Genomic DNA, 7843 nt, shown 5'->3' with positions numbered 1-7843 from the left:
CTTTCCCAAAAACAGAGTATCAAACTAATTTCATTGAGAGAGGGTATGAAGAAGAAATGAAAAAAGATACTTTACAAAAGGGCAGTTTTCCACCTGCCATGAGGTTTTTATTCCATACCCTCCTCATGTGTGTGTCAAATAAAACAACGGCTTTTAATGAAATCTCATTGAAAATCCAATACATGGGCTATGCTATCATGGCTGAAGAAAATTTTAATTACTCTCAGGAGATTTTCAATAATTTGGTTAAAAATGTTAATAAAAATCATTTTTATTGTTTCCAAGGTGTTTAAGTTTTTATCTTCAAAAGAAATTTTCAAAGGATAATGCACATGTGCTTATCCAAGGTATTCAAATAAACAACCTAATTCTGAAACATTTACAAGGCTGTCAAAATCTTCAAAAACACAAACAGAGGTACCTGAGCAGAATTTAGCAGCAACCGCTGCTCCTCAGGCTCCTACTGTTGAGCCCACTGCTCCTGGTGATCACAGCAGCACAACCCCTGCTGTGAAACCCACACCAAAATCACCAAAAAGCCCAAAAAGAAAAATATCCAAAAGCCCCCCAAACCCACCAAAAAGGTAACTCTGGAAGATGAGGTCCTAGAAGTTATACCTGTGACAACACAAAAGTCACCAATAACCACTGTTGCTACTTCCTCGCAGCAGTTGGAAGAAAGACCTCAACCTGAGCCTAAAACTCCTCCTGCATCCTCTCAAAAAGGATCAGGTTGTATCCACAGGGACACCACATTATGAAGCTGTGGAATCACTTGATTCCATCTTCCACAGCCCTCCTCCCGGGGAAAATTCTTTGTCTACCCCTATCCTCACTTCACAACTTCCACCATCAATGATACCTCTGTTGGATGCACTTGATATAGCCCAGACACAAATCAGTTCTTCTCAATCACCTGTCAATGAGAATATACCACAATAAGTGACTGAGTCTGGTGTCTCTATCTCTGATAACCCACCAACAGTTGAGGAGGCTACACTGCAGGAATTACAAGTAATTCCTCTCAGTAGTTCAAGTGGAGCAGCTACTACAGGTGTTGAACCCACTGGTTTACACCTGGACAGTAGTTTTATAAGTGAGACTCCCTTGAAGGAAATTTCTTCTTTGGGAACCATAGTGTCCACTGGTGTGTTACCATTATACACTGGTGACCTTAAAATGGTAACCTCTGCTGAAGAAAGAAGTTCCCAGTACCGAGAACAAGGGGCATCAGTGGATGATTTTTGGGAAACTTTCCCTAACTCAACCACTGATACAACCACCAATGGTGGGAAATCAGATGATCCCATTAACTTGGGTGATGGTTTAAAATACAAAGAATTGACGGAGAGGGTTGATAAACTTGACACATCTGTTGCAGAAATCAAATCTATGCTGCAACAGTTGTTACAAGCTCAAAAGGCTACACCCACTGATGCAACATCTGCTCCATCTCCTGCTGAGCCATGGCATCTGTTTTAGCCTCTGCTTCACAAACAAAGAAAATATGCCGATCAACAGCATGAAGTTCATCTTCAAATGGTCAGAAATGTCATGGAAGCAAGATACAAAGATACTCAAGTAGATATCAAAGCCATTAAAACTCATCTGCTCCAAACCACTGGCACTGTTCCTCCTTCAATCATCTATGTTGAAAATCCTGATAATGCCAAAAAGGGGGAGAAAAATAAAGGGAAGATGGGAAAAGAAGATGGTCTATACATTAAACCAGATCCAATGTCTAAACTGGTTGTAGAAATCCCAAGGCCAGATGGTTCCAAAAAGATGGATGAGACTCAAAATGCCTTTGCTGAATTAAAAGCAAACATGAAAGAGTCAATGGAAATAAAAGGGTCAAAAAGGTTTGCTCAGGAGAAGAAAGTCTTGATGGAAAAGGAAGACCAGGGTACTTCTAAACCTAAAAGAAGACAACCTACTAGAAAAGTAAGCCAACCCAAACCACACCTTCCAAAACCACCAAACATACTCCTCAAATCCCCAAAAGTTCCTCTCATCAAACCTCCAAACCAACAAATGTTAAGACACATGTTATATCAACAGTTGTTGGTACTTCAGTGGTTTCAACTTTCAACAGATGTTATCCCAACAACTGCCATCACTACTAAATCAACCCACACTCAATCCACTGCCATACCAAAAACAATATCACCACCACAAAAACCACCTCCCAAAAAGCAGAAGACAACAGTTGACACATCAACTGTTGTAGTGACAACAGTGGTTGAAACACCAGTTGTTTCAATAGCTATTAGTCAGACACCTACCACTTCAATTGTAACACCCCGTGTTTTCGAATGACAAAGTCAAAGTCAAAGTCCAAGTCAACTTTGACTTTCTTTGACTATAATTAGTCTATTTTTATGTTTTATTGTATTATGTGGAGTAAGTGTTGTAATCAAGAAAGAATCGAAGTAATCGAATGTTTGGTCGACGCGAACCGACTTACGACTGTGAATAGTAGGAAGTAACAATGCGATAAAGTTAACTAATCAGTAATCAAACCGATCTAGTCATCAATCGAACTCGAATATCGAACTATGCGAATTTGGTGTTATATTACATGTGTGTGTGCCTTATGTGTTACCTGTGCGTGCTTATGTCACACCCCGGCCGCGTATAACATGCAACCGCGGCGGAAACGTCGGGGAGTGTTGGGACAGAATTAATTGTTTCATGACCATGGCATACAAAGTTGTATTTTTATTTATAAACAAGAGTGTTATATTGTCTTAAACAGGAATCAAAGAGTTCATAACATAATTAAACTAGTCTATCTTCATTTTTAGTCTCTAAGGCACAGGTCCGCCCTAGTGTCATGATCATCATCCTATGGAACCGCTCCTGAAAACACATGTGAAAGTAGGTACGTCAGCATAAAAATGCCTGTGAGATACATAGGTTTTGTGAAAATGGGATTCATGACTTGAGTTTAAAGAAATGCTTAATAACAGTCAGTCATGAACCTTGTAATTTGTCTTGCTTTGTAAACCTTTTGAAAAACGATAATATCAGATGATATATAATCTAAATGTAAGGTTAAAAGAATAACCTAGTAAAATGAGTATGTATAAGTTAAGTTGTTTGTAAAACAATGTCTTGTGAAGAATATGTTATTTGTATAAAATGTAATATGTTTATACTGAAATGATTTAGATAACGCTACGATATGTAATATAATGCAAGCATTTATATATAGGAAGTATCAGCGGCGTATCCACCATGTTTGTATCATATTACATACGCCACGTTACTCCGACCATTTACCCAAACCAACCACCATGTAAATTGTTCATGTATAAATCAATTGTTAAATGTTATTGTGTAAACCATATCGAAGTGTCTATGTTCAATGTAAACCACCAAGTATGTATAGCAATGTCAAAATGTTTATGTTTAATGTAGATCATGTAATGTGTACCCAAAATATATCTTGTATGGTAAGTGAGATGTATCAACTAAACCATATGTAAAATGCACAAAACAAGGTGTTGAAGTAAAACATGGTTTAAATCAACGTTATGTTTTGTGGAACAATGCATGCTCTACTGATATTAACATTTATGCGGTATTGTGAAAATGCATACGTCCAAGCCTTGAGACTGTGGCGATAAACCCTTAAACAAATTAAAGGTTTATCTATGTTATGTATATCGAATTCGGTTATTCCTTCCAATCCAAACAAACCCAGGATTTCAGGAACGGGAGTTATCAATTCCTATGGTACCACTACCTACTAACGAACGGCGTAGCTAATGTTAATGAATGTATTGTTCCATGTTAAACAAACCAAATGTTATACCAAAATGAAGGCATGTGATGTAAACAATTGTACTAAGTATGCACACAATGGGCATAAATAGCATGAAATGAAATGTGAAGCAATGTACTAAGTATGCACACAATGGGCATACATAGCATGAAATGTAATGTAAAGCAATGTACTAAGTACGTACACAATGGGCATACAGAGCATGAAATGTAATGTAAAGCAATGTACTAAGTACGCACACAATGGGCATACATAGCATGAAATGTAATGTAAAGCAATGTACTAAGTACGCACACAATGGGCATACATAGCATGAAATGTAATGAAAACATGTACTATAATGTACTAACGAACATAGCAGATATATGATGTGGAAACATGGAAAGTATGAAAGTAACAAGTAGGCACATGTGTTTCACCCCAAAACAGTTTGGAAAACAGTAAAAGAGGGGTTCAATGTACTCACCTGAGATTGCTTTGAAGTTCTTGTATAATAACCAAACAATGCTAGAGATCACGGAATATCAAACGGCACCTAATAGGTAGCTATGTTAATATACCTGACCTAAATCGGAAGGATCGGATAGTATGCGGGTTCGTAAACCAAACGAGTATGGAGACTCGTGAAGTATGGTTTAACAAAGCCTACATACTAAAATGAAACCTAACCTAAGTGCTTGCGACCCATTACGACCCGTTTAGGTAGCTTATGCTACCTTAATGCGTCGTTCGCGTAGAACGCGTTTGGAACGCCTAACATCATGGCCATAAGGTATAACCTCGGAAGGTTATAGCTATGGTCACCTAATGTGTTTGGTCGGATCCTAATGATCGACCAAATAGGTCGGGTTCGAAAGTATAAGCGATTGTTTAGATCGCTTACCTTACGACCCTATATATGCACTAAACTAAAAGTGACGAGCTAAGCATGTTAGGACATGCTTAACTAAGTTTAGAAAACAGGTTTGGCATCAAAACAAACGGCTTTGATGCTCACAAACAGTTTGGCTACAAAATACGCAAGAATGCGCATTTTGGCCGAAACTACGACTCGTCACTGAGCCTAGATAACGTGGTAATCAGTAGGTATAGTCGCCATGGACTATAACCATCGTGATCACGCTCACGTTATGAAGTCCCATGAACTTCGTGTTGACAATAGGCTGGTCAACACAGAAAGTCAACAAAACGTTGACTTTCGGACTTGAAAAGCGAATAAAAGAACGAAAGAACACTTACGAAGGGTCCCCGCAAGCTAAACTTGATCCAGGAGCTCAGGTATGAAGCATTAGCATCAACTTAGAGCTCTTTGATCAGTTTTGTGGGTTTTAACACAAATGGGGGGGTATTTATAGGAAAAGTAAAGCCGTTAGGATCGTTTCTTGAATATCGTGCCACGATCTTATGCGTACACTTGTCAAGATGTTGTGGTGGCTCAAAATTACCCTTAGCTCCTGAGATTGTGAAAGGGCATTGCCCTTTGGGGTGTTTGAAAGGCCAAGTTCAGCCAAGAAACAAGTTTCTGCATCTGTAGGGGCCAGGCGGCCTGCATCAGGATCAGACAAAACTCAGGCGGGCCGCCTGGGCATGTCTGATCTGCACATACTTTCAGAAATGACAGTTTTGGTCCCTGTTACGTATTTAGACCATTTCCGACACTTCTAAGGCCCGTAAAGCCAACTTTAAGGCCCTAAAATGATGCCTAAACATTGTGGACATGAAACATGCTCAAAAACATGTCGGATGTTGGTTCGTTTGGCCGTACGATCGCGATGTTCGGTTAATTACGACGGAATGCGCATAAGCGCGAAAAACGATCCATATGACGCGACGAATGGATTTTTCTCATGCCAAACACCAAGGCATAATATAAGGATGCTTACATAAATTTTTGGATGTCTGGATGTATTCAGAACGTAAGTTATGCGCGAAAGTGCAAACTTGTGCACTTTTTGACACTTTTAGCCCCTGAATGATTCAAAAGTTTGTTTTAGCATACCAAACCCCTCAAAGCCTATTTCTAAGCTATGTAAAGGATATTTATGGTATGTTTAACTTATGGACATGTTCCGGAATGTTTGTTACAGTTCAAATTGGCATACTTTCGCAGTTTGTCAAGTTTAGTCCCTGTAAGCGAATTAACTAGTTTTTGCCATACCAAAGCCTTCAAAACTTATTTCTAAGTTATGTAAAGGTTATTTAAGATATGTTGAGTATATGTTGATGTTCCAGAGTATTTGTCGCATTAAACTGAGTACGTTTACGCACCAGTTTGCGTATAATTCTCCAGAAAGCGATGTAGAGTTTGAAATTGAACAAAAGTCAAAACATGAAAAATGTAAAACACAACCAAACAAACATTGGGATAAAATAACATTGTTTTATTGATAACTGAACTGTTCACAATGATTACAAGCACAAATGTTACAGCTTACTTTATGTTTTGTGTGGTATCCAATCGAATCAATCGAAACTCAAATCGAAACTCGAATCTCAAACCGAACGCAATCGAAATCGGATTATGACGAATGGTAACGTAAGGATTGGGTGACTTATAGATGATTGTATGTTAGATATAGTAGTTGGGACTGAAAGTAATTTGAATAGGAAACTCTATCGTACTCATATCGTCTTCAATCGAAATCGAAATATCGAAAATCGTCGCACCAAACACCCGAACCAGGCTGTTAATCGATCAGGCTGTCAGCCGATCGAACAGCCCAGCCGATCGGACGGACTGTCCGATCGAGCAGGCTGTCCGATCGGGATGCCTGGCCGATCGGCCAGCCCTTTCCTCTTTTGGAGCCTATAAATAGGGCTGTCATTGTCATTCTTTCCACTTTTGGAAACTCTCTGACCGACCAGCTCGTGCTCCTCACTTTTTCTCAGATTTCTTTCGATTTTGGTAAGTTTTCATCCTAAATCTTGTACTTTCTTGATCAAAACATGCTCCTACACCTTTCTATCTTTCAAATCTTGATTTCTAACAGTGAAATCATCAAGATCCAAGCATTCTAGGATGATGTCATCATGGTGTTCTTCAAGAACAACATGTTTTGGCCCCAAAATCCACCATGAATAGCTCGGATCTAACTGATTTCCACATAAACAAGCTAAGATCTATCGAAGATCTAAACATTTACATGATGTGAAGGATTGAAAGAAGGATTTCCAACTTTCTTTCAACTCTTTTACACTCAATGCCTCCAAACCGGTAGAAACGGAGCTTGAGCCAACTCACTAATCATTCCAATGGTTGCGTGATTCAAGATTCGGGTTCTATCTACGAGGTTCACCGACTTCGGGTTAAACGTTAAACCGCTGTTCCGAACCATTCACCGGCCGAACTTGGGTGATTCCTGTCCGAGCAGGAGAAACAAGTTAGAACGAAGGTTCTCTGGTTAAGTTCGTTGTCAAACTACCTCGATATAACATCAAATAAACAGAACAGCCAAGTGTTAGACGAACAGGCCGACCAGGTCAGGATGCTGGCCGAACGGTTAGGCTGTTCGAACGAACAGCCCAACCGATCGCACACGCCAGCCGATCGGGTAGCATATGGCCCCACACCTTGAAAATTTCATGAAGTATGGTATTGAATGAGATGATGTTCGATCGAACAAGTCGTTTGGTAAACATTACTCATCGGATCATGAGATACTATGCTTCAACACTTAATCGATTTCTCAATTCGTTTGACGTAATGGAATGCCACCCGATCGGGTATGCTGTTCGATCGAGCATGCTGTTCGATCGAGCACGCTGTTCGATCGATTGACATCCTTCTGAGGACTACTACTGAAGTCCCTAACCGATCGGTTGAGCCGGCCGATCGAACAGACCGTTCGATCGATCGACCTGAAAGGTAAGAACACTTCAGTGTTCTCAAATACTACAACGAAAACTTCAAAAGTTCAAACCATCATACGCAAACACATCTTACTCAAAGGAAGAAACAATCCACTCGAACAGTCCAGCTGATCGAGCCTACCGGCCGATCGAGCAAACTGTCCGAACGGATTGTCTAGCCGAACGAGCAACCTGTTCGATCGA

Source organism: Helianthus annuus, chromosome 16, assembly GCF_002127325.2.
Source record: "Helianthus annuus cultivar XRQ/B chromosome 16, HanXRQr2.0-SUNRISE, whole genome shotgun sequence".
Lineage (NCBI taxonomy): Eukaryota > Viridiplantae > Streptophyta > Magnoliopsida > Asterales > Asteraceae > Helianthus > Helianthus annuus.
This window is presented reverse-complemented; position numbering follows the sequence as displayed.